The sequence below is a fragment of the Danio rerio genome, chromosome 1 (genome assembly GCF_049306965.1).
Source record: "Danio rerio strain Tuebingen ecotype United States chromosome 1, GRCz12tu, whole genome shotgun sequence".
In the NCBI taxonomy this organism is placed as follows: Eukaryota; Metazoa; Chordata; class Actinopteri; order Cypriniformes; family Danionidae; genus Danio; species Danio rerio.
In genome coordinates, this window is record NC_133176.1 from 46,387,577 (window position 1) to 46,415,216 (window position 27,640).

General features: G+C 33.3%; 1 long non-coding RNA gene across 1 annotated transcript; it reads right to left on the bottom strand.

The window, feature by feature from the left end:
* Positions 1-315: 315 nt before the first annotated feature.
* LOC141386144 (uncharacterized) lies at positions 316-26,308 on the bottom strand. The gene is made up of 3 exons (XR_012407446.1): positions 26,094-26,308; positions 11,127-11,272; positions 316-2,218 (listed from the first exon to the last, which is right to left on the bottom strand). It is a non-coding gene; the product is annotated as an uncharacterized lncRNA (long non-coding RNA).
* Positions 26,309-27,640: the final 1,332 nt, after the last annotated feature.

Genomic DNA, 27,640 nt, shown 5'->3' on the forward strand with positions numbered 1-27,640 from the left:
CGCAGAATATACTGTATACTCATTAATAGTTTGAGTATCAGATGGTGTAGCCTAAGACTACAGTCTTATTCTGTTCACTGATGCATAGCAGAATCAAGTAAAGCACTTTCTCCATGGCAGGCTCTAATCTTATTGGCTTTCCTTTCACAACTGAGAAAAATAAAATAAAATGAGTGCTTATGAAGGTTAGTGGCACAAATCTGTGAGGCAATCAATAATACTTTATAGCCACAAAAGATCTGCATGTTCTGGTTTGTTTTCTAAATAATTGCCTTTACATTTAATTATTATTATTATTATTATTTTTTTTTTGTTGTAATATCACAATTATAAAGAAATGGCCAGACATTCCCCAGCAAACAGAAAACGCTCCCAGAACTTTGGCTAACATTCTGAAATAATTCTCTAATAAATATGAACAAATGTTTCTCCACTAACAATAACAGAGTGATTATTATAAGTTATAATACTCTTTAAACTTAAGCTTTTTTTTAAGTTTAAAACTTAAGTTTTTTTTCCTGCTAAACACTAGATGTTCATCTAACACTTTTGTTTTGTATAATTTCCAATCAATTAAGAAGTATTCCAATAGTCCATTCCAATTAGCATGATTCCAATAATGTTTACAAATAGACTAAATGCGATGGTTATATTGGGTTTTGTCAGTTGTACTGAGTTATATAAGGATAACAAATGGGTTTAGGTTAAGATTAGAGGTAGGTTTGGTCATAGTACCTATTATTCAGTTTATGTAATGACAATGATAAGTACATTACAGCAATATGTACATACACTATATTACTGCACTGTTATGCTATTCCATATTAATGTAGATTTCCTGTCATACAAAAATGCTGCATGGTGTTGTGGCAGGATTAGGGGATACATACAGTGTATATTATATACTCTAGCACTTAATTATTTTCACTTCACTTCACTTCTACACACTTCTTGTGTGTATTGCCTCTAATTGTTGAATTGATGAATGCCTCCTCAATTGTAAGTCTCTTTGGAAAAAAAAAAAAAAAAAAACATCTGCTCAATGATTAAATGTTAGATGATCACAACAATTTGAAATAAAAAAGCAATTTTTTGTGATAATTAATTGGTCACATCGCCCAGCCTTAAAACAAGGATTTTTAAATATCTCCTTCAATGAGTATTCTAGCAAAATGTTCCTAGAAAACAAACATTTTACTGAATGATCTTCTGTCAGATTTCCACCAAAATAATTTGCTGTGCACCCTGTCCGTCTGCCTGTCTCTCTAGAGTCTATAATGTGACAACACATGAGGGTGTAATTGTCCAAATCTGTTTTATGCAAGCAGATGTCTATGCGACTCAACAGTTGCAGTTCCCAGTGAAGCAAACATTAGCATGTTCTAAGGGAACAGACATATGTCCAGTTCTTCCTTTGGGCGAAGGACAAGACAGGAACAGAAACACTTCTAAATATGTCCTCATCACAGCGAAATCAAGGTACACGTGTGCAATTATGAACAGCCATTAAGCAGTACTCTGTTTATGAATGAAAAAAAGAAAATGAATAAAACTCAAGGACTGAACTGCTGTCATGGCAACATTAACATCGACACTTTTAGCACATTACCTGAATATTAAAAATATTAAGAATATAGGAATAATGCTCTGAGAATGCTGTTCATATGTATTGCATTTCCAACAGAATGTGAACATCCACATGCCTGATCTACTCCATGAATACATACTTTACCATATGACGTTACACTTTAAAAGGATTAAACAATCATAATGTCGGTCCTTTAAGAGATGATAAAATGAAAACTGTGGACCTTGAAAAGAACATAAGTCATTTATGAATGTAAATACCCTTAATCCCACTAACAATAATTTATTTAGAGATATGACAGCATCCTGTCCAGATAAACACTCTGAGTTTTAAACATAGATTGCATGCTGACTAATTTCAAAACTGTCAGACACCAGGGGGAGAAAAAAAATCCCTTGAAGTTTGAAATTCAGTTTTGTTCTAGTGTGCAGCACAAGGCTTGAGCTTCTAATTAAAATAGGATGTGATGTAATTGCAGGAAATGTTAACTGAGATTAAGTGTGCGTGTTATGCAACGGCAATATGACATTTTATGATTTCCATTTCATACAAACATATGAAGAAACTTGAAATGAGATGGCCAGAGGTACTTTCTAATTGCAGATCAATGGCTTTCGCTGTCATTATGACCTGTAAAGGTTAATAACACATTATTAGTACAAAGTTACTACTCCAGATTTAATTAACTCAAAAAATATTTATACATTCAAACGCAGAAATTGTTAATATATACAAGGAGCGTAGATAAAATGAATTTCACTTTGAAGTCCCAGAGAACTCCACTTGTGCATATTAAACCACTAAAGGAACATTTAATTTAAAAATAATCATTTCATTAACTTTAATTTAGGGTGCACTAATGAAAGTTTTATTTTTTGGTCTTAAGCAAATGTCATTTACTTTCAGTAACTTCAAAAGAACTTCACCTTCCCCTACAATGGTGTGTGTGTGTGTTTGTGTGTGTGTGTGTGTGTGTGTGTGTGTGTGTGTGTGTGTGTGTGTGTGTGTGTGTGTGTGTGTGTGTGTGTGACATATAAGAAGTGTGTGACATTTGTATTGTGACCAGAGTTGGGTGTAACATGTTCCACCGTAACACATTAATTTATTCTAATTACATTTTTGGGGAAACGCAGTACATTTGTGTAATTTGATTACAGTTACTAAAGTCAATGTAACTGCATTACTTGCATTATAAATATAAATTTTAGAAAACAACATTAGTTTTTTTTTTTAAATCATGTTTTCCGCTGCAACGTCAGTTAATAAGCATTCTCTTTTAAATTGCTGGACAACATGATTTGAAATATGCTACTGATATGCTGCAGATGAGAGAGTGTGTTTGCGTCTTCAAGTGGAAATACAGACATTACTTTGACTTCATTGAGTGTAAAAATTTAAATATTACTGTGAACTGCAGTCTATGTCTAATCTCTAAAGAACTTTTGACTGCTTTTAACTTGACCAGCAACTTGTTCAAGCACTTGAGCAGAAAGCATTTTTAGACTCAGGCACCCAAAAACACTGCAACCCAGTTTATCCTAAACAGGCTCAATTGGATTTTTGTACAGAATTGGGAGTGAAGGTAACTTCTGAAAATTTAAAGCTGCTAATGAGGCCTTTCCAGCCTGATCTCACGAGGAAACATAAGTATTTTACGCTTCTTCAGTTTAGTAGCTAATTCGTACAAATTCGTACGAGTTCAGTCATACGAAAAGGTACGATTTTAAAAAGGAGGCGTGGCACCCAACCCCACCCCTAACCCCAACCTTCATTGGGTGATGAGCAAATAGTACTAAATTGTACGATTTAGCCACTAAATCAAAAAGTTATGAATTGCTGTGAGATTGCGTTGGCCTTTCACATGTTTAGTTTTTTATGCGCACAAGTTTTCTACAAAATGTCTTCTTTTGTGTTAAAAAAAGACTAACTAGTCACTTTAAATTTTTTGAATTTGTCAAGCTGCTGTGTTAAACCCCATGTAATGTTTTTCATTGAATTGTACATTATTGAAATAGCTGCAGTTTATTTATTTTTTTGTATTTTTTTATATATTTTATATGTTATAAAAGTAGGGGCAACATGGTGGTTTAGCGGTGGCTCACAGTAAGAAGGTCACTGGTTTTAGTCCTAGCTGGGTCAGTTGGCATTTCTGTGTGGAGTTTGCATGTTCTCCCCATGTTCGCGTGGGTTTCCTTAGGTTGCTCTGGTTTCCCCCACAAGTTCAAAAACGTGGTATAGTTGAATTGGGTAAGCTAAATTGTCCATAGTGTATGTGAATGAATGTTTCCAGTAATGGGTTGCAGCTGGAAGTGCATCTGCTGCGTAAAACAAATGCAAGATAAGTTGGTGGTTCATTCCGCTGTGGCGACCCCTGATTAATAAAGGGACTACGCCGAAGATAAAATTAATTAAGGAATAAATGAATAATAGAGTAATTTCTAAAGGATCATGTGACTCTGAAGACTGAGTAATGAAGCTGAAAATTCATCTTTAAATTCACAAAAAATAAATGATTATAAACTACTTTTGAACATTTATTTAATAGTGCAATAACATTTCAAGATTTTACAATTTGTACTGTATTTTTGATTAAATAAATGCAGCTTTGGTGAGCAGGATAAGCTTATTTTAAAACATTTAAAATCATACTGACCCCAAACTTTTGACCGGTGGTGTATATCGTTACATTATATTAGCTTCAGTTAAGTTTTTTGTAGAGTTGGGATTCACTTTATAGCTGGCTGCTATGCGTCATGGCTTATAATGCATTAATAAAGGCTTTTTTTTTTTTCAAATCTACATGGAGGGAATAAATTGTAGAACTGATTAAAAAGAAGGTACGGAACTTTATAGTAACCATGTAATTAAATTGGTTCTAAATCTTAGCATAATGATTGTAAATCCTAAACACCATAATTAACACAATAACTACTATGATTCACCCTACAACCTACTTTCCTTAAAATTATTAATTAAAAGGTGAGTAAAAACGGAACAAAAACCTATTAAAAATTACAAGTTGGCACTGAATGCCTTCCACAGTTAAGAATTTAATAGTACACATTGTCTGACATTTAACAATATGAAAAGAGCAAAAAAGATAGCCCAAATAAGCTAAAAGCAGCACAAGATGGAGAGCAGTAGGGTTATGTTTAGAACAACTTTAGAACTGACTTTATGTTCAATCGGATTGTGAATTACATTTGTAGGACATTTATAACAATATCTAACCTCTGAGATATATGAAAAACAGAAATTTCCTGTTTTACACACCGTTACACATAATATAATCCATTCACCTATTACTAAAATGATTCGTCCAAAGTAGCACAAGGAAATTATTAAGTTTGAGTGAATCCTTCCCATGCGTACGCTCTGTGTGAATGAAGTGAAGGTCTTTTCTTTGTGCTTGTTTTTCTAAGCACTTATGACATTTACTTCTAAAACCTTCACAGGAGTTTGGAGGCACAGCGAGGAGGCCAAACAAACACGGAAAGGCTCTTTATTTGCTTTAACCTCCTCCATGCGTTTGCATTAAATAGGTCAAAATCATCCATTTTTCATGGAACCCCGTAAAGAAGAAAGGCCCCTCAAACAGCTGCAGCATTTGCTCACTCCATGAGGAACATTTTGAAAGGTTTGAATAAGTAATGCTGTTTTAACATACATTAATTTTAATTCGGGTTCACCTGCCAAATTAATGCATAGCTTAATGATTGATTCCTTTTCATCATTCATCAGCAGGTGAGGAGAGTCCTTTTCGCCACAAAAATAGGAAGGATGTACTTTCTTGAATAAAGTGCGCTGCCTCCCACCCGGTTTTACAGAAGGTGTTTATTGAAAGTACACTTGAATTAGCAGTGTCCTTTTTATATATTTTAAATGTATTAAAATACAAATTAATGCATTGTAAGTGAAGGTTACTAGAGTCTTTTTCTGCATATTTGTTTTCATAGTTGTAATAAAGAACATATTAAGTTAACTGATCCGCTTCACTACTTTTAAAATTAAAAATTATCGTTGAGTGTGCCCTTAAATTTAACACTAGTGTTGTCTTAAAATTCTGTATATACCATTTAGCCAATTAAAAATGGGAAGCCTTCACTAAACCTCTAAAATAAAACCACCAACATTTAATTCAATCCTCAAAAAGATTTCCCACAACAACCTCATCTTAATCATAAACTCTATATCTATAAGGTTTCTCTCATCACTGTGGAGTTTTTCATTATTGTTTATTCAGTAATTTAAAGTAAAGGGTATATTTTTATTTTATACTACCTTCATACTTGTAAAAAATGTTAATTGTTTTAAGCAATATAGCCTTCATAAAAGTTCATGCATTAGATTAATATTGTGTGCGTGTATGGGAAGGTGTGTGTCCATTGTATTGTGGATGTGTGTGTCAGAGTTTTTGTCATTATAGCTGGCGGGGTCAAAATTGACCCAAAGGACAAACTTGTACCTGAAATGTGTACAGTGCAGAATCTAACTAAGGATCTGAGAATTCTTGTAGTGAACTTATGTGTGTGTTGTTTTTAAGAAAACAACCATTTATTTGTGTTGTGTTTTATTTTCTTTTGTTTATATTAATTTATTCGTCATTTAATAATTTTATTTAGTCATTTGATCATTAGTCATTTATATAATTATCATTACATCATGTAATTGATTATTAGTTAATGATTTGATTATTGTTTGTCATTGTTTGTTTTATATTTTACTATTAATATTTTTCTCTAATTATTGCTTCGTTATGAATTCATTTTTCCATATTGTTATAATCTCATGTCTGTGTGGATTTAAGCAACACTTGTTTTCATGAGTAAGAGATAAGAGAATGCATTTTAAGGTCTGTATTGTCTCTGGACAATATTGTAAAACAGTAATGTTCCATTTCTGTTGCTTGTGGTATAATAACACTTGTTGGGTTTATCGTGTTTAGACATAGTCTGACCATTAAATCATACAAAACTTATATTAATTAATAAATTCTGCTCTTTAATTATCATCACTACTTGATAGTCTTCTGCTTCTGCTTCTCTCTAGCTTTCTCAGTCATCTGCTATATTGACAGGAGAAAGGTTTGGGTATAGAGCAGCTTTGCTGGCTTGTTGTCTGAATGCTCAAAGACTTTTTCTGACAGGATCTGGCATCAGGGGCTAGATTTTATTTATCTGGCGTGAAGAGTGTGATCTAACAACAGCCTTCATCAAAATATGAAAATGAAAAATTGTTATATTTTTTCCTAATGTTGAGATCATTTTAGAAAAAAGAGAGCACATTTCAAGATAAAAAATTATAATGGTGCCTCGGTCTAAACCTAACAGGAGGGTTAAATGATTATAGAACCATTTTTTACTCATCATTTTGTAGCCAATAAAGATCTTCCATTGTACACTGGCCATTAAAGAACATTTATATATGCTACAAAAAAGCCCCATCTGATGAAAGTTTTGAAGCTCTTATCATAATCGCACAGGGAAGGAGTTAAGAGTAACTTATGGCCTAAAGGTTTAGAGCAGAGATGTCCAAACTAGGGCCTGTGGAGCAAAGTTGCCCCATGGTCACCGTTGATTTGGCCTGCCATCCGATGCGAGAAGAAAGGAAGAATGAAAGGGATGGTTTAGAAATTGTCATTTCAAATCTAATGTAACCTTTTGTTTGTCTGTTTTATTGTTAAAAACTAACTGAAATTAAATGTCTCAATTAAATCATGTACATGAATCATATTTAGGTAAAATGTACATACTGTCACCTGACGTATACAGGACAAAACAAGGCAAAAGCAGATTCTGCTTGACTAGTACAGTTAGTATTGAACTCCACTGTGTTATAAACGCGATCGTTTATGTTTTTATTGCAATAAGTTATCATTTTAAATGTTACACTGCATTAATTAATCAGATTTTTATGATTACCTTAGGCCCACGGCTCTAAATGATAATTGGTTTTTGGCCCTTTATACAAAAAAGTTTGGCCAGTTCTGGTTTAGGGAGAAACAAATCACATCGAGATTCAAGACAACCACTCTAAATGCAAACCTTGGCCTTACTGTTTTTGCACTGGGGAAAGTTCAGACGGTTAAACCTTTTGTTAAATATTCAGTATTTAGTATTAAGTATTTTTTTTAATTCTTTAGAATTCCTGTTTTTTATTGGTTAAAAAAATATGTGTTTGATCAATTAATATAAAGTACTTTATCAATAAGGCCCAAATACATGGATCTTCGATATTATAATTCATTAAGTAATTTACAAAGTACTGATGTAATGTAAATTGAAATGTATGTGTAAAATTTATTTACATTTTTTAAGTCACTTTAAACAATAAAAAAATCATGATTTAACATGACTTGTCCTGTTTTTTGCAAATGACTCAAATATATACACTAGAGCTACAAAATAAAGGGAAAAATATGACATTGCAATATTTAGATTTTTTTGCGATAATATATTGCAATATTAATACAGTTTCACCATATAGCTTGAACAGCTCTATTTGGAAAGTATTTATTAGTTTAGACTAGGGATCACCAAACTTGTTCCTGGAGGTCTGGTGTCCTGCAGATTTTAGCTTTAACCCTAATCAAACACACCTGAACAAGCTAATCAAGGTCTTACTAGGTATACTTGAAACACTAAGGCAGGTGTGTTGAGGCAAGTTGGGGCTTAACCCTGCAGGGAACCAGACCTCCAGGAACGAGATTGATGACCCCTGGTTTAGACTGATTCCGGATTATTCCAGGAGAGTGAATCATTCATAAAATATAGAGAAATGACTGATAAAAGTGAAATTTACAGTGTTAATGTACAGTGGATTATTGAGAAGTGAAAAGTATGTAAGTAGAAATTTAAAAATTAAATGTAAACAAAACTTTAGATTTCATTGTGTAAATAATCCAATACAATCCACCTTTATTAAAGTTACAAATTATACAATTATGAATACATTAACTCTCTTATTAAGTCACAGGCCTTAAAAAAACCTGCAAATTAAAAAAGAAATAATAATACAGTTCCACAGGAACTTCACGTGGCTCTAGGTCAACTATAATCTCAACATATAAACTCAACATTGCAAATTCTGCGATGTGACTATTGCAAATGCACACATTGCGATATTGATGCTGAAAAGATTTATTGTGCAGCCATAATATAAACACAGTTTATTCCAGGAGACAATCTAGAAACTGAAAAATTACACTGAAAACATGCTTAGCCACATTAAAGTGGATCAAATATTTGTTTTGAATATTACTAAAACTATTAAATACTATTTAAGGATTTATTTATTTATTTTTAGAAAACATTACATTCAGTTCACTTTACAGCATAATATCTCACACTGTCTGTAACAAGTATTTTTAGTAAAGCATGCTAAAAGGCAGCTCTTTCCCTATGTTATATTATTAGGTCATGTTTAGAAAAGCTTATTTAATTATTGCTTTGTATTTAGTATAGATTTGGTGACAAAAACCTTGATGATAAAAAAGCAAACAGATTGCGGCATTGAAGTAAAGACTACAGTTCATTACAGTGCAGCTGATGACATATGGACTGTGAATGCAGCTAATTACAGTGACCATAAATCCCTAAAAATACTTAACAACTTATTTTTGTCTTTGGTACATTTCAGCAAGCACCCTCTCATCTTGTGGCAAGTACTACAGTAAGCAGAAGAGTGGTTAATTAGCTAATTAGCACTGAAGCGTACATATCTAGCTACGTATAATCCACTTGTTTTTTACTTCACCTCGATTTCTTCTCCACCAACCGCACATATTGCCTAAAACAACACCTTCAGTCAAGCAGAAATATATTAAATCCACTTACAAAACAAATATATTAAATGGTCATTAATTAGGATTACATCTTTTTTTTTATCTTTAATAAGTATGCAATTGGTGGCATGGTGGCTCAGGTTAGCAATGTCACCTCAAAGGAAGAAGGGGACCGGCTGGGGACTTGAGTTTGCTTGCGTCTCTGGTTTCCCCAGTCTATAGACATGTGCTACAGTTGAATTGAATAAACTAAATTGGCCATAGTGTACGAATGTGTGTGTGAATGAATCTGTTTCCCAGTATTCGGTTGCAGCTAGAAGGGCATCCGCTGTGTGAAACATATGCTGGAATAGATGGTGGTTTATTACACTGTGTCGACCCCTGATCAAGACTAAGCCGAAGGAAAATGAATGAATGAAGTGTGTAATGTTGCTGTTTGATTGTGAATTACAACGATCAAAGTTCAATGTAAAGGTAGATATTTCATTTTACCGAATTTGTTTTAAAAAGCCTACAATAAATACCTGAAAGGGACTACAAGCAGCCACTTTTTGGGTTTGTGACATCTCAAATCCTAAAATTTACACAAATTCACCCCTTGGGTGTGATGTTTCATTATTAGTGAATCAAAACAGACTTGGTGTGTCTGCAATTGCATACTTCCATACTATACAGTACAGTATGCAATCCGAGTAGTACATACAAATTCACAGAATTTGAGAAACAGTACGCGAGAAGAACCTAGATGACCTACTACTTCTGGCGAGATTCTAAAGTGCACTTTCCATGGATGCTATGCTATCCCATAATGCTTCGTGAGAGAATTCATGAATGGGAGTCAAGCGACAGAACTGACGTGGGTAGGTCATGTGATCATCACAATGGATGTAGTACGTCCGAGTTAAATTCATACCGCTTACATTTATACTGCATAGAACATACTTTTTTAAAATAGTAGTAGTGGTAGCAGTAGTAGTAGTGGTGATAGTTGTAGTAGTAGTAGTAATAATAATAATAATAAATATTAAATAATATAAATATAAATAATAATACAAATATTTAAAATTAAAATACATAAAATATGATGTTTAATTTGTTGCTTTAAAAATTCAAGAACATCAATAGATTGAGGAAGACTTTCTAACTCATCAATGGTCAATCCCATTTACCAATTTTTATATTAACCTTCCAATAGACCATTTTGAGCTCACAGTGACTCATGCACTTTCAGTGTCAGTATAAGCTAAACGATCTTCACGTTGGCACGGCAAGTAAAACATCCAGACCTAAATTTGTACCCTCCCATCAACTTCCCAAATATACTGAGCTCGCTAAATGCATCTAAAAACCCTGTGACCACCTTTCTAAATCATTAGAGTGCTGTGTTAAAGCTCCCTGGGCTTTTAGAGCACAACTCCTGCCACCAAAAACCCACATTATGCCCACACACAGTAAGTAAGCATTTCATTTTCTGTCACACAATGCCAGACTGCACCAGGTTACCTCATACGCTCATTTAAACCATCTTTAGCTATTTTTTTCACCACTATAACAGTAAACTGAGGTGTATTTAAGGCACTCTTAAATCACAAAGTAACAAGCCTGCAGTCGTAGGGCGGGGTGGATGGTGTGGAGACAGTATTTACAGGACTCTTGTCCTCGTGTGAGATTTGTGACTCGAGACTTGCTATCAAAACACTTCCGAATGAATCACGCCCCACCACCAAGCCATTTTTCCTTCCTCCAATCTCGTACCTTCTCCCGCGGGGACATACTTCACATTCGGCACTGTCTTCTTTACCGGCTGCCACTCTAGAGATGGGTTTGTGGAAAGGAAGTATTGGTACCGGTGAGTCCCATTAGCCAGACTCCCATGGGGGTCGTCGATTTCTCCAGGGATTCTGAAAAACATGAGGAGCATGTTGTAATAATCATTTCCGCACTGCCAAACATTGAATATCTGCACAGCTGTTGGGGGAAAATGCGTGCGTGTGATTCTCCGGGTGTGCTTTCTTTAAATAACATCTTATTCATGGTTTGCATTCTGGATTCTGGTGTAACGTTTCAGACACTGCTTAGCATTTTTGCTTGTATGCAATAGTATAATAATAGTAGGCATATCATAATAACAAAACTTTCATAAAACATAGGAAAACTGAAAATATACTAAAGTGCGCTGGCTCAGTGGTTAGCACTGTCACCTCACAGCAGAAAGGTTGCTGGGTGCTCCGTTTCCCCCACAGTCCAAAGACATGTGCTATAGATGAATTGAGTAAACAGAATTGGCTGTAGTGTATGAATGTGTATGTGAATGCAAGAGTGTATGTGTGTTTCCCTATACTGGGCTGCGGCTGGAAGGGCATCTGCTGTGTAAAATAAATGCCGGACTAGTTGGCGGTTCATTCCACTGTGGCGAACCCTGATAAATATTAGACTAAGCAGAAGGAAATTGAATGAATTCTAAAGTGCTTAGCATAGGGCTGCGCGATAAAATTGGTATAGATATTTACTAACTGAACGGCATTGTCAATATCAATAAAAAATATTCGGTATGTAGTTTTAGTATAAAGGCAATAGTTGTATTAAAATGTGGCTGCTGAGTACGCACTTTGGAAGCAGTGCCAAAAAGCTTTGCATGCAAGTTTGTCATTTCCAATGGAGGCTCGTGACTTGCATGACTCGCATATAGGAGCGATGTGCACAGGTTGTGCAAGAGGCACGCACATGAACCATGCACATTTTCCAGGCGTACCTAAAAACCATCTAAATTTTTTCGAATACCCCCTGAACACACCGCGATTCATGTAAGTAGAACCAACCAATCTGCTTTACACTTTGTATAGAATATATGCATTTCAGTAACAGCAGACTAATTACCTCAGACAAACACAACACACCCAAACACTGCAGTGTTTTTTACTTTTCCCAATAAACTTGCATCGGAGCTCCAGCAACGATTGGTTCGTTTGTCATCCTCTGACAAAATGGTTGATGGTCACCTAGTTACGAGAGATGCTAGGGGAGTGCAATTCCTTTTGTACAGTAAATGGTCAATGGATACACGTGCACACACTTGTCACTTCAAGTCAGAATAAAAACACATGCAAAAATGAGTGCCGTATAGAAGCAGTGAGGAGATTGTAAATTTTAAAAAATGGATGTAAGGATGTCGCCAGAGTGGCTTTTTGGTTTCTTTTCTTGTGCATCCTAGCCACTAGCACTCCATCTGAAAAGATTTTTTAGCATAGCGGGTAATATAGTCAATCAACTTCACAATTTGTAATGTTCAATTTGTATTTGAATAGTGATGGTTAGTTCCTTTAATTGAAAGCTCAGATTTATTATTATAATTAGTGTTGTTAACAGAGTTTGAGGTTTACTCTATCATTATTATTTACACCTTACGAATGTTGATCTACTTTCCCTATTGCACACAGTTTTTATAATTTTTAATTTTATTTATCAAGTTTAATTCTCTTTAACACTTGTGTTTATTTTATTATAAAGAGATCAGGTATTTTATTTAAATATTTTCGTTTTCACTACTAAAACTATTTGCCTTAGTAATGTCGGTAAATTAAAGTGGTTAAATAAATTTTAAAATCCTTATGTTATTAATTAACGATAGCGAATGATATGAAACATAAATTTTGAGTTTTAGTTCTATTTAGTTTATCGCAGGGCTGCACAATTGATCTAAATTATGGAAATGTCACAAATGTGGATATCATAGTATAATATGCATATTGCTGTGGTTTGCTATAACCAAGTAATTTAATGTGAGTATTTTTGTGTGCTTGCCAATAGCAGACTCTCTAAAAGACTTTTCGGTACATCAGACAATGTAGTTACACACATCTCTGAAAGCAAGCTGAGTAAACATGCTGGTTTTCTGAACAAAAATATGTAATGATTTTAGTGTGGATGCTGAAATATGACCAAACAAGCCATTTTTGGGAAAGCAGTAAGACTGCAAAAGCAAAAGCTCAACTATGTTTCAAGTGTTTTAGTTTTTCTCATTATTCTTGATGCTTTCAGGTTAATGAATCTGCAGGATACCGGTGAACCAAAATGTTGCCTATATTTACTTTTATATTATATTACTACAACTATTATTATTATTATTGTTATTAGTTTTGTTTATGTTCTTAAAATATCTGATCTGTTAATTGCAACAGCAAAAACGTGGCTGGAGTGGTAAGAGGTGCTTTATTATATAAATAATGTGAAACATCTTGGTGATAACCTTTTTAAAAAATTTGTATCACATATCAAATATCGCAGTATTCTGCATACTATCACATTTCACATTTTCTTCTAGTATTGCACAGCCTATTGTAATTGTTAAGTCAGTGGCAAAGAGAACATGTACTTCTTACTAATAAACAAGCAAGCAATGCAGTACAATTTGGTGTATTTAGCTTTATTTAAAGACAACTTATTTAAAGATACCATTTACAAAGTATTTATAGATTTCTTTTGGTAAATGCTGTCTCGTTAATGTATCAGCAATTACAATCTGTAGATTTAAATCAAAACTAGCTCTGTTTAGTTAATTTATGTTTGCATAAATGATTAACCCTGTACATAAAGTTCTTTCTGTTTGGCTGTTAAATGTCAGAACCAGAAATATTATTTCGACAGCACTGAAAACACAACAAATTATGTTTAATAACATTAATATGCTGTGCATAAATGACTACACACTATTTTGACAATGAATATTTTCATCCATTTATGCAGTGAAAGTAGGTGATATAATTTGGTGCATTTTAGCATTATTTTTGGTTTATTCAATTGATTTATTAAATGGAGATATTTATTAACAATTATATTTTAGATAATACATAATAATTCCTTACATTTATAGTTTTTTTTCTAGACACTCAAAGCAATTTACACAATTTTGAGAGGAATCTCCTCATCCACATATTGTGTGCCAATCAATTAGGGGGGTTAGGACCCACTTAGACTGCAGAATGAAAACCCCCTGCTGGCCTCACTAACACCATTTCCAGCACCAAACTAGCTTTCCGTGTAGTCTCCCTTCCAGGTACCGACCAAGCGCAGCCCTACTTAGCTTCAGTGGGCGACCATGTGTGAGTTGCAGAGCTAGCTGCCGGATAGAATTCAATTAATTTAATGTTTAAATTAATGTGAAATATTGCCAAAAAATTATTAATTTTAACTAAATTTATTTATATTTTCATTTATGTATTGATTTTTGCTCTTTTAAAAATTTTATTCTATATTTTTCCCTTAACATAAATTTTGGCTACTAATTTTTGGACCATAATCACTTATTATTCTGTTAGATTTGCTCCAGATTTGGCTTCAGTACTGACTAATCTAATGTATAAGCACTAATATAATATTTTAAAGCATCCTATAGAAAACATTCATTTAAATTATGTATACTCTTATATGTTGAGCACTATATACCATAAACAATGCTTTACTAATATTATATATTATTAGGCCTGTCACAATACCTTATTTTTGTTGTATGATATATTGCATGAAAATATATTATATACATTTTAAGACCATTTTATGTCACTCATTATATAACACCAGAAGGACAATATAATATCATCACAATGCAAGTACACTGTTTCAAAGAACACATAATATTTAATTCTTAAGAATATTTAATTTTAGCCATTTTAACATTTTAATTTTTAGTCATTGGAATCATAATGTGAAAACGAATCTTAAATAAATAATAATAAATCGTCACCTTAGAATTATAAGGTTTTTGTCAAAATTGAGTTATTGACATATTCTTATTAAATGACAACTTGTTTACATTATGGGATGTTTTGATGTTTTTTTATAAGTTGTTTACATTTAAAGACTGTATTTTAAAAACAAATGTTACACACATACTGGAACGCAAAAACTTTGGAGCTCAATACAGTAGGTGAGAGTTCAAAGTGGCTATTAACGCCGCGGCTGGTACCGCCGCCGTTTGAAATAGGTGCCGCTCTGTTTTTAGTGTATGACCGCAGTTTGTGAATGAGCCGCCAGGGGGCGCAAAGGGACGGGATGCGAACGGACAGAAATAGCCCATACAGCTACTGTGCTTGTAAATGATATTAAACAATAAGTCAAAGCATTATAATTCCTTCATTAATCATTTAAAATTTGTTAACACGCTTTATTGTAAACTTTTTAAGTGCAAAGAGGATTCGTTTTGGAAAATAGAATTGAAGAAGTAAAAGACAACTAAAATGAAAGCACAAACATTTAGTACAAATAAGTAGTCTTAAATAAATAAATAAATAAATAAATAAATAAATAAAGCTGCCTAAATATAGAAAGATGTTCAGTGTTTGCTATTTTGATAGGACTAAGACAAGACATTTTCATTTGTTTTATTTCTGTTTTTATCTCCATTTTCGTTGTTGATTATATTTTACTATCTCATTTATGTCTCAACAATTGTACATAAACGAATAATAAACGAATAATGAAAATAAATGAATAATGAAAATAGGCCTAAATAAATAATTTATTTAAAGACATTGCCGTACAGTACGTGAAACACTGAGAAAAATAAATTGACCTACCTTAAGCAGATCAAAAGTATAATAAAATTATTTTTGCCGCAGGACATAAATTAAGTCTTGCAGGTTTATTTTTAATAATTTAGTTTCAGTTCTGTTCAGTTTTTTTTTCAAAACGTCAATGTTCTCCTTTAAAGTAGCTATAACTGTTGTTTTGTTTTTTTTTTTTTTTTTTACTTATGGCTCAGTATGTTTTGTATTTTAACTTCATATTCAGTCACCTTGCAAATGTGTGTGAAATATAATGCCGCATAACCGCGGAAGAAGAAGAAAAAGCTGTCAAAGGTTAGAGCTAATTTATCAAAATAAGCTATATTAAAATACAGCATTTATGTTAATACAGGCAGAGTGTGAACAAACTCAAGGCTAAGATATGCGCTTGCCTTTTAATGCATTTGCGGCCTTTTTAAAGGCTAAAGGCAACTATGTATAATAATGTTTTTTTTTTTTTTTTTTTTTTTTTTGTATGGTAAAGGACAATGCACGTTATGTTATTGATGTAAACTTAGGCTAAAACTTACTATTGATAAACGTGACCTACCTCAAGCAGATCACTTAAAGTATAAAAAAATAAAGTAGGCTATAAATATATATATATTCTTAATAAACTTCACAGCCACAAATATAAAAAACACAACTTGTATTAAAACTGGGCGAGGATTAGAAAGAATACGATGCTTGTTATATATAATTTAAATTTTGATTCCAATTTCTGAATGCACATTTTTTCACTCGCTACTCTGCCAGAAACTTCGCCGCCGGAGAGCACCTCAATAATGTAAACATTTGTTTAAAGATTGAGCGCAAGATGTGCCGAGTGGCAACATGTGAAGAACGATGGCAAAGCTAAGTGTGATTATTGTAATAAACTAATAAGTTATAAAGCAGAGTCCCGACCAACAGGACTAAGCATATGCGGTTGGCTCATTCTTCACGAATATAGAATTAAAATAATGGCGCGTTAGGTTCACTAAGCAGCGCATTCTCTCCGCGTCATCGTTTAACCAGCGGGACACGCTGCTGAAGCAGGAGAGACACTCTGTCATTCATAATCTTAGCTGATGTATCGGAGTCGAAAGAATATATCAAAGAGGAATTTTCTTTTAACAGTCCCGATATGTTTAATCTTTTTATTTATTTTTTTTCGTGTCATTTCTCTTCAGCAAATTAGATATTTTTTATAGCTGCTTGATTCTTTTAAACCGAAAGCAGAGCCCATGGTGTTTTTCCATAAGATACTCCTTTATGAATGTTTTAATTTTTTATTAAAGTCTTTAATGTGCTTTTTGATAGTTTTATTTTATTTCAAGCAGCATCTAAATGCGAATTTATCCTCAAAACTTGGCATGAGAGCGATGCAAGTCATGTGTGGCATAATTGCCTTTTTTCCCTGCGCGTGCGAGATCAATTTCTGATCTTTTTGCAACTAAAATGAAAGCATAAACATTCAGTACAAATAAGTAGTCTTAAATAAATAAATAAATAAATAAATAAAGCAGTCTTTTAACCTAAATATAGAGAGATGTTCAGTGTTTGCTATTTTGACAGGACTAAGACAAGACATTTTCATTTATGTTTTTATTTCTGTTTTTACTTACATTTTCGTTGTTTATTATAGTTTACTATCTCATTTTATGTCTCAACAATTGTAGATAATAATAAACGAATAATGAAAATTAATGAATAATGAAAATAGGCCAAGATATATTATTTATTTAAAGACATTGCCTACATTGAGCTTAAGTTGAATGCAGCTTCATCAAAAGCAAAAAATAAATTGACCTATTTTAAGCAGATTATAATAAAAATATTTTTGCCGCAGGACATAAATTAAGTCTAGCAGGTTTATTTTTTTAATAATTTAGTTTCAGTTCAGTTTTTTTTTTTCAAAACGTCAATGTTCTCCTTTAAAGTAGCTATAACTGTTGTTTTGTTTTGTTTTTTTACTTAATGGCTCAGTATGTTTTGTATTTGAATTTCAATTTCAGTCACCTTGCATATGCGTGTGAAATATAATGCGAGCATAACCGCTGAAAAAGAAGAAAAAGCTGTCAGTTAGAGCTAATTCATCAAAATAAGCTATATTAAAATACAGCATGCATGTTAATACAGGCAGAATGTGAACAAACTCAAGGTACGGCTAATATGCGCTTGCTTTTTAATGCATTTAAAAAGATTTGCGGCCATTTAATTTAAATTATAAAATTAATAAAATTATTATAAAATTATAATTAATAAAATCGAATCTGAATACCTGCAAACGGGGCCACAGTTACTTTTTTTTTACTGACTGGCATGACTGGCAAATGCGTCAGAAAAAAAAACTGCTGAATCTCTGCAAATATTTGGTTAACTTATAAAACAAATGTATGGTTTAGTGATGTTAGTAATGCATAGAAAAATGCAAAGCAGAATTATTAAAGTTATTATTTTATTGATCTGAACATAACCATTTATAATATAATTACTAACCCGTCGTCTAAAATATTAAAATAATAAAATAGTCTATTATTTTATTCGTGGCTAGAGCTTGATTAACAAGCCATGTGCTTTTGTTTGTTTGTTCTCGGTACTGGGTATACGCAAAACATTTTCTAAAATGTCAAGCAGTATTTGTCTATAGCTTTAATTAATTCAAAATATTAAAAAATAACAATAATACAATTATAAAAATACAAAGATAAATAGAGCAGCATTTTGCTAATTATAATAGTCCTTTATATTTATATACATGTGTTTTTGCATATTCGTTATTTCACTTGATGCATTCGTTATTTAATGTTTGAATACTGAAATAAAAAGCCATCGTTTAAAAGGTTATTTCACCATCAAAATGTAGCCTGTTATATGTATCATTAACGTTTTATATAAAACTGCTGTGCAGTGTAAATGGGACCTTAATACAGTTTAAAGCGAAGTTGTCTGTAAGGATGATGGGCATGGCATGTCTATTGTTGTGGCTCGCGTTGTGAATATTAGAAAATAACTGTCGGGTGAAGGCTTTATGGTCGTGCGGAATTGTCTGCTGCTGTCATGGCTCAGCAGGCAACACCCTATTCAGCTAGGCTATGTTCGGTGTTTTTATGTACAAATTCGTTTTGGCGAATGCTAGAGCGTAATAGAGATATTTTAAATAACAAGTAGTTCAGTCCAGAAGTTGCTGTGCATAGAAACATTCATTTTCATAAGGCCCCATTTGCGGTTTGGTTTTAAAACGCATAGGTTTTGCTACGGTTACGCCATCCGTCCTCGGGAGTTTTGGATTTTGTGTAACCATGTTTGTGGAAAACACTTGAGGGTGGAGACATACCCCTTCCCCCATCTCATAACCAAAAGCTTGTCTTTCAGGTGTTAATGGGCATCGAGACCGGAGTCATGTCGCATTTTCACTGTCGGCCTATAGCTCGCAGCGCGTAACGCAAACCCAGCCCTGTTGACATCGTGCATCCGTTAATAACTCGGTAGAAAATGTATTTTATAACATCCTCATTTAGACACAGTCAAACATTCAGCCCAAATGCACTGGAGAGACCTGAAACGTGTTCCCAAAAATGCTCTGTTTGCACGATTTGATTATTATCATCATATCCAAATACTTTATAAATAATATTCTAAACCTTCTCTGGTGTTTATTGTTTTTAGAAAATATCTAAAATCTTTTAAAAGAAAATATCTTGTAAAATAAAAGTTTGATTTGGCTTTAACGGTTTTATTTATGTATAGGCCTACCTAAACTGTTATAGCTTGCTTTTACTTGTTTTATATTGGTTTATTTATTTAATGCGATTTTATTATATCCGATAATGTAATTCTTTAAATTATATTTCAATGTGGCTTATCAAGATATGACACTTGTTTTGAGTCTACAAAAGGTAATTTGTAAAGTTTTATGTCTTTCTGTTGTATTCATATGGTTTATTATCTGCAAAATAAATAAAAAGAAAGAAGCCGCTAGCAGCATCAACAGAGCTGTGAAGAGAGCGCTCTTTTGCTCGGTCTCTCACACACAACCTTTATGTCTGCTGTGTCTTTAATATGGTGTGTAGATTATTATGCGTTATTGAAACATCAAGGGGGACGCAGCAAAATCACTTATAAATTAAAATTGTATTATTCTATGCAACAGCCTTACATTTAAAACGAAAACATAAGGGCGATTATAAGCAAAAAGACCTCAGCCTATAAGTCTAGATGTTTTCTTTTCCTTTTTTATTTATTTGTTTATTTGTTTGGCGCATGTGTGCGATAGAAAAACTAGTGTAATTACGCAAGCCATCTTTCCCAGATCGGGGCAAATTCCTTTTACTCCGTCCCGAAGCCCCAGCTGGCCCTCCTGCCATCCACTGCGTAAAACATATGCTGGATAAGTTGACGGTTCATTCCGCTGTGGCGATCACAGACTAATAAAGGGACTAAACCGAAAAGAAAAAGAATGAAGAATGAATGAATAAATTAATAATAATAAAATAAAAATAAGGTAATAATAAACACAAATGCCGCGTAAGCGGCCTTTTTTTTAGAGATGGTACATTTGAATTGCCTCTTCCCACTTCCCCCACCTCGAAATTGAAAGTTGCAAAGAGAACCATAGCTCATTTACACCTTGATAGCCTCAAAAGCAAAGATCATAGCCCATTTACACATCAACACAGTGCAAGTTTAGCGGAAGAATGTCAAATCAGAATCACGCAGATGAAGCACACCAGCTACTACTATGAAAATATTAAAATTGTTTTGTCATAAATTTGCTTATTTGCAGCAGCTTTTTTTTCGCGCAACAGAAATGCTTCGTTGGGAAGCCGTTAATGAATAAAAACAGGGTCAATAGTGAAATCGGCTTTTCATTGTATCCCTATTACCTATTTCAGTGCATTGAAGTCCTTTTATGGTGTCATCTCGATAGAATAGCCTAAGTTATAAATAATTTAAAGAACAAATTTATAAAAACTCACATTACATAAATAAACAATTAAAAATATGTTTAGGTTGTTTATTTAATTGCCCTCGTGATGATGGTGTGCTTTATCATTATGTGCGTTTTACTTATAACTAACCTGATTCAAATGATGGATCTGCGACAGAGAAACTAGGGGTTTGGGGGGACATGCATCACTATATCCTTTTTTTCCCCAAACTGTGCATAGTTCAGCTGCAAGTTACTGTACGTCTTTTTTTGGAAAAGCACCCCATGTCCGCTAGTGCCGCGCGCCTCTTTCTCTGGGCAAAAATGAGTTGATTTTTAAAATAATAAATATATAGATTAATTAAATTTTCAGCAAAAGAGACATTTATTTCATATTTCACTATGCATTTCATCTGATCTTTATAGCTTAATTAAACACATATTGTCAAAACCCACACATAGGCCTATTGTATGAAAATGAAAAGGGCATTTTTTGTTATTATTACACTACTATTTGTTATTTGTTGCCTAGGCTATTTTCACATTTGAGGTGCTTTATTGGCATGACAAGTAACTGTACATTCGTTTTGCCAAAGCAGTGCGCGTCTCACAAACAAGACAGTGCAAAAAGGGCAGTAGTGCAAACAAATATGAAAATAACATATAGGCTAATAAAAAAATGATTAATAAAAATAAAAATAGAATAAAAAATAAAAATATAATAATAAAAATAGATTTTTGATAACATTAAACAGGATAAAGGTAATAATAGTAGCCTATTATCAAAAGTAAGTCCACAAAAAGAGTTCCAGTATTTGTGTGTTGGAGACAGGAGCGGGTATTGGGTGAACACACAGCAGCACACACACTCCCCCAGTAAGATGGGTTCTGTTCGACAGGGACTCAAAGTTGTTTTGTATGTGTTGGATTATCGGGTAGCATTTCTCCCGGATCTCGGAGTATTTAGTGCACTCAGGATATGCAGCTCCGTCTCAATCAGCTGCTGAGGGCACAGCCGCTTCTCCACCGGCAGCCATGTTTTTTTTTGTGCCGGCCCGTCTTTACGGCTAGCTGATGCCCGCTGCCCGCTTCTAACATGTTAGAAAATACTGCAAATCAAGCTGTCGGTATCTCCCCGCGGTTGAAATTGTTCGTTATTCGGAAAAAAAGAAGAATAAATATCAGCGCGCAGTAGTTGCTTTCTAGATTATTTAGGCCTATATTCAGCTGTTTTAATCTTGCAATTCTGATAATTAGAGATAATGTCTGTTTTTATCAACTTGTCTGTCATTTGCTACTTATTTTATTAATTTGTTGATGTTAATATACTACATAGTCTTGTATATGCATATCTAAAATCCTTTGGCATTCAAATTTGCTTTGAACTTGAAAGAGAGAAAGAATCGGATTTTACCTGTCAGAGCACATTGCATATGCTTTTATTGAAATAACATTTATTTAACAAATATTTTAGCACATCGAAAGTAATTATATTACCTGTCCTTTGATTAAAACCTTTATGCAAAAAGATCAGAAAAAAAGGCAATATGCGACACATGACATGCATCGCTCTCATGCCACGTTTTGAGGATAAATTCGCTTTTAGGTGCTGCTTTGAATAAAATAAAACTATTAAAAAGCACATTAAAGACTATTCATAAAATAAAACATTCATAAAGGAGTATCTTATGAAAAAACACCAATTGACGGGCTCTGCTTTCGGTTTTAAACGAATCAAGCAGCTTTAAAAATATAATTTGCTGAAGAGAAATGACAGGGAAAAAAAGATTGAACATATTGGGACTGTCAAAAGAACATTCCTCTTTGATATATTCTTTCGACTCCGACACATCAGCTAAGATTATGAACGACGGAGTGTCTCTCCTGCTTCAGTGGCGTGTCCAGCTGGTTATAAACGAGGAGGCGGAGAGAATGCGCTGCTTAGTTTCGGCTCGATATATTTAAATAAAAACTAACAACGAGTTGCTTATAACGCTCAAAAAGTTAAACTCAAATGCACAACCCTTGTTGGTTGCACCTGCGGGATGCACAATGAACCTAACGCGCCATAATTTTAATTCTATATTCGTGAAGAATGAGCCAACCGCATATGCTTAGTCCTGTTGGTCGGGACTCTGCTTTATAACTTATTAGTTTATTACAATAATCACACTTAGCTTTGCCATTGTTCTTCACCACATAGCCACTCAACACATCTTGCGGTCCATCTTTAATGTTTAGATTATTGAAGGTGCTATTGACGTTTTGAGAAAAAAATTAATAGTACTGAAACTAAATTATTAAAAATAAACTTGTGGGACTTCATTTATGTCCTGCGGCAACATTATTTTTATTACACTTTAAGTGATCTGCTTGAGGTAGGTCACGTTTATCAATGGTAAGTTTTAGCCTAAGTTTACATCAATAACATAATGTGCATTGTCCTTTACCATACAAAAAAAAAAAAAAAAAAAAAACATTATTATACACCAGTTGCCTGTAGCCTATAAAAAGGCCGCAAATATTTTTAAATGCATTAAAAGGCAAGCACATATCTTAGCCTTAGTTTGTTCACACTCTGCCTGTATTAAGATAAATGCTGTATTTTAATATAGCCAATTTTGATTAATTAGCTTTAACTGACAGCCTTTTCTTCTTTTTCCGCGGTTATGCGGCATTATATTTCACACGCATATGCAAGGTGACTGAATATGAAATTAAAATACAAAACATACTGAGCCATTAAGTAAAAAAACAAAACAAAACAACAGTTATACTTTAAAGCAGAACATTGACGTTTTGAAACAAAAAAACGGAACTGAAACTAAATTATTAAAAATAAACCTGCCAGACTTATTTTATGTCCTATTTTCATTATTCATTTATTTTCATTATTCGTTTATTATTATGTACTATAATTGAAACATAAAATGAGATTGTAATTATAATCAACAACGAAAATGTAAATAAAAACGTAAATTAAAAATATAAATGAACATGTCTAGTCTTAGTTCTATCAATATAGCAAACACTACATCTCTCTATATTTAGACTAAAAGACTGCTTTATTTATTTATTTATTTATTTATTTATTTATTTAAGACTAATTATTTGTACTGAATGTTTGTGCTTTCATTTTAGTTGTCTTTCATTTCTTCAATTCTTTTTTCCAAAACGAATCCTCTTTGCACTTAATAAGTTTACAATAAACCAGGTAAACAAAAAATTAAATGTAAGTTGAGGTGATTGCAAGTTCACAACTGTGAGGTGATGTGCTCTACCGGCAGGATAATCTATATTATTTTGCTGTTTTTCATATGCGCACGTTTAAGATTTGAGATTATAACATTGCCATGATAGTCAAAGAAATCAAAACATTATTTTCACCCCAACGCAATTTAATCGGGCACTGAAGGCTAATAACTTAATTCTTATATTTGCTTTTTGACTTCTCACCATGTATCTTTTCTACAGCATAGTATAGTGTAAGAGCATGTCTATTACCAGAAATACTAAATTAAAATTATATTTTAATTGAACACATCACATCACATACAGTAAGCTACGCCTACAGAACAGTCTGTTTAGCATTGTGAAAAGGCAAAGCTGAATATCTGTGGTTAAAGTGCCACCCAGCGGTCAAATGCTGCTGGCGCATCAAGTACCGCCGTCGCCGCGGCATGAATGGCGGCACAAGGAACACATTGAAGTAGTAACATCTGTATCTCAAAATCATTCAGAACGCAAATAAAACCTTATTCCAAGATGACGAAACGTTAACAAAAAAGTGCAAGGTAAAAAGTAAAAGAGGCTGCGATATCTGATACCAGATCTATTTTCAATTGTCAGACACCCACATAAAACTATTCTGAAGTATTTTATAGTAGATACTAGGGTGTTTCTTTAACTATACTGACACTGACACCTCCAGTAGAGATAGAGATGTTGCACAATCAGCTAAAATGTTGCTAAAATTGTTTTTTTATGTATGGGCGATTTATATTGCATCACAAAAAATGATTGAGGTCATGTCCATGTGTTGTGCGATAAGTCAATATATTGATTACTGTGAATAGATGTTATGGGAAACTGGCAAGCATCTTGACCCACATCTCACTTCTTTGATTTCACTAATGGCAATGTGTATAGCTGGCTGAAGGCAAAACAATCCTAATTGTTTTAAACTCACAGATGTGTGAGTGTCTAAGATCCTGACTGGAGGGAACTGTTTGAGAGCAGGCAGGAATAATATAAAAGCCAGGCATGCATATAGTGAAAGGGGCAGAAAAGAAAGTGTCTGCACAGGAGAGGGAGAGGGAGAGAGAGAGAGAGAGAGAGAGAGGGAGAGAGAGAGAGAGAGAGAGAGAGAGAGAGAGAGAGAGAGAGAGAGAGAGAGAGAGAGAGAGAGAGAGAGAGAGAGAGAGAGAGAGAGAGAGAGAGAATTGTTTGGTTGAATAAATGCATAGTTTTTTTTTCTTCTTCTTCTTTTGGCAAAGATGCTGAATTGGAGGCAGAACAGCACCACCTAGCATTTCCAACCTTACAACAAAATAAACAAACCCGTAAAGGTCAATATGTTTACTCCTAATTATGGCCATAAGCACAGAGATTTAAATATAATCAGCCCATATATACACACAAATGCTGCAATATAGTATTATGCTTCTTTCTGTAATATTCAGAGATAACTTAAAGCCCAGTTATTTCGATTTTATTTTAGTATACAGTATGCACATATTATTCTAGGATCATGTGTATCCCTTTCTCAAACAAACAGTTATGAGTCTCATATGAAGCATTTGATTTGCAGTATAACAATATAAAATAATATGAAGCAGTGCCTCAAATATTGTCTCTGGGTGAATATATTTCAATTGTTGACTCTGCATATGTGATATTATACTGTAACCTCTACATTGACATATTGTCTAATGTTTTATGATAACGGAAAGAAAAATTAAACATCACATATCAAGTAACTTAACCTAATTAAACATATACAGTACTTCAGCAGTAACTAGCTTGCTAAATATAAACATTGTTAGCATTATGGTGTATTATGTTGGCAGAGGAGAAATAGTCATTCCATTTGCATTTGCACTATTAACATTATGTGTGCTCTATTAATTTTTTAACAACATATTAACATTATCAAATTAACATGTAGCTAATGGCATTAAGCTTAGAGGTAATGATAGCACCAAAACTAATCAAACCCGAATTACTAATGTAATATGATGTAATACTCACCGACAGTTACGTTTGGATCCCCATTTTGTTCGTTTCGTTTTAATCCAAATCTGTCAAGCTCCGATAAAAGCTCACAGACTCAATCACTATAAACAAACAATCAACAAATTTGACGGTTTATGTAAAGAAAACGCTTAAACCTTGAGCCGTTATCGACTGATTGTTACTTAACGTTATTATTTTTCTCCATTGTAGCTCTCAGGCCCAGGTGTACAGTATGCCATTAATTAATGACGTCAAAATTTGCGCGCCATTTGTAGTCTTAAGTTTCAATTGTAGTCCATTTTATGGTTTGGAGTTCACAACTTCACAGGTTATCACATATAATAAATATACTTATTGTAATTAAAAGTATTTGATTAAAAAGTCATGCTTTCTTTCTTGTTCAACATTTTGCACAAAGTTACAGTCACCAAAAATACAGCTGTAAACAGAAAACAATATGCAATAAGAACAATATGACAAAAAAGTCATTAAACGTTTTAAACATTTAAACTTATTTCATCTTGTTTATTAATTCGTTCGTTTTCTTTTCGGCTAGTCCCTTTATTAATTCGGGGTTGCCACAGCGGAATTAACCGTCAACTTATCCAGCACATGTTTTACGCAGTCGATGCCCTTACAGCTGCAACCTGGGAAACTGGGAAACCATTTCATCTTGTCCAAAACATAAAATATGAGCAGATTTATGTTAATGCTTTATATTTATTTGCTTAATCCAGTCATGTGCAGTTTTATCAATGTTATAAAAGTAAAAAATAAAGTAAAAGTAAAGTAAGTATAGTTTATTTATTTAACTTCAGTTTGGCACTGACCAAAGTGCTTAACAAAACCATAACACCCATTCTAAAACAGTAAAATAACAATAAAAGTAATAATGAGAATACTAGTAAGATAGCAACAATGCACAATGTGGATTAAAAGGCTGGAAAGTCAATAAAATAAAAATGTGTCTTAAGTCTGGACTTAAAAATAGAAATAGAAGAAGCACTTGTAATGTCCGGTGGCAGCTGGTTTCACAAACGTGGAGCAGTGGCTGCAGAGGATCTCCTTTCAGTTTATGTCGTGACAGAGGAGTCTGTAGTAAAACTTTATTTGACAACCTAAGAGACAGAGAAGTTGAATGTAAATTAATACAATCAGAAATATAAGAAGGTGCTTGCACATTCAGTGCTTAAAAACAATAAATAAAATATTGAACTGTATTCTAAAATTAAAAGGAAGCCAGTCCAAAGAAGAGATGCTAAAACTTGTGAAATATGAGCATGTTTTTGGTACCTGTTAAAAGGTACCATTTTGACACCAACTGCAATTATGCGAATGAACATTGGGAGACCAATATATAAAGAATTACGACTAGATGTGATAAAATCATGTATGACTTTTTCTAAATCTCGAACGGAAAGTATGGATTTAAGTCTGGAGATGATCCTCAGCTGATTTGAACTATTCTTAATGACTGAGCTAATTTGTTGAGCTAATTTGAGCAACAAATTAGTTTTTCTATGACCGTAAATTGTAGAATGAATCAATCTAATCAATCCATT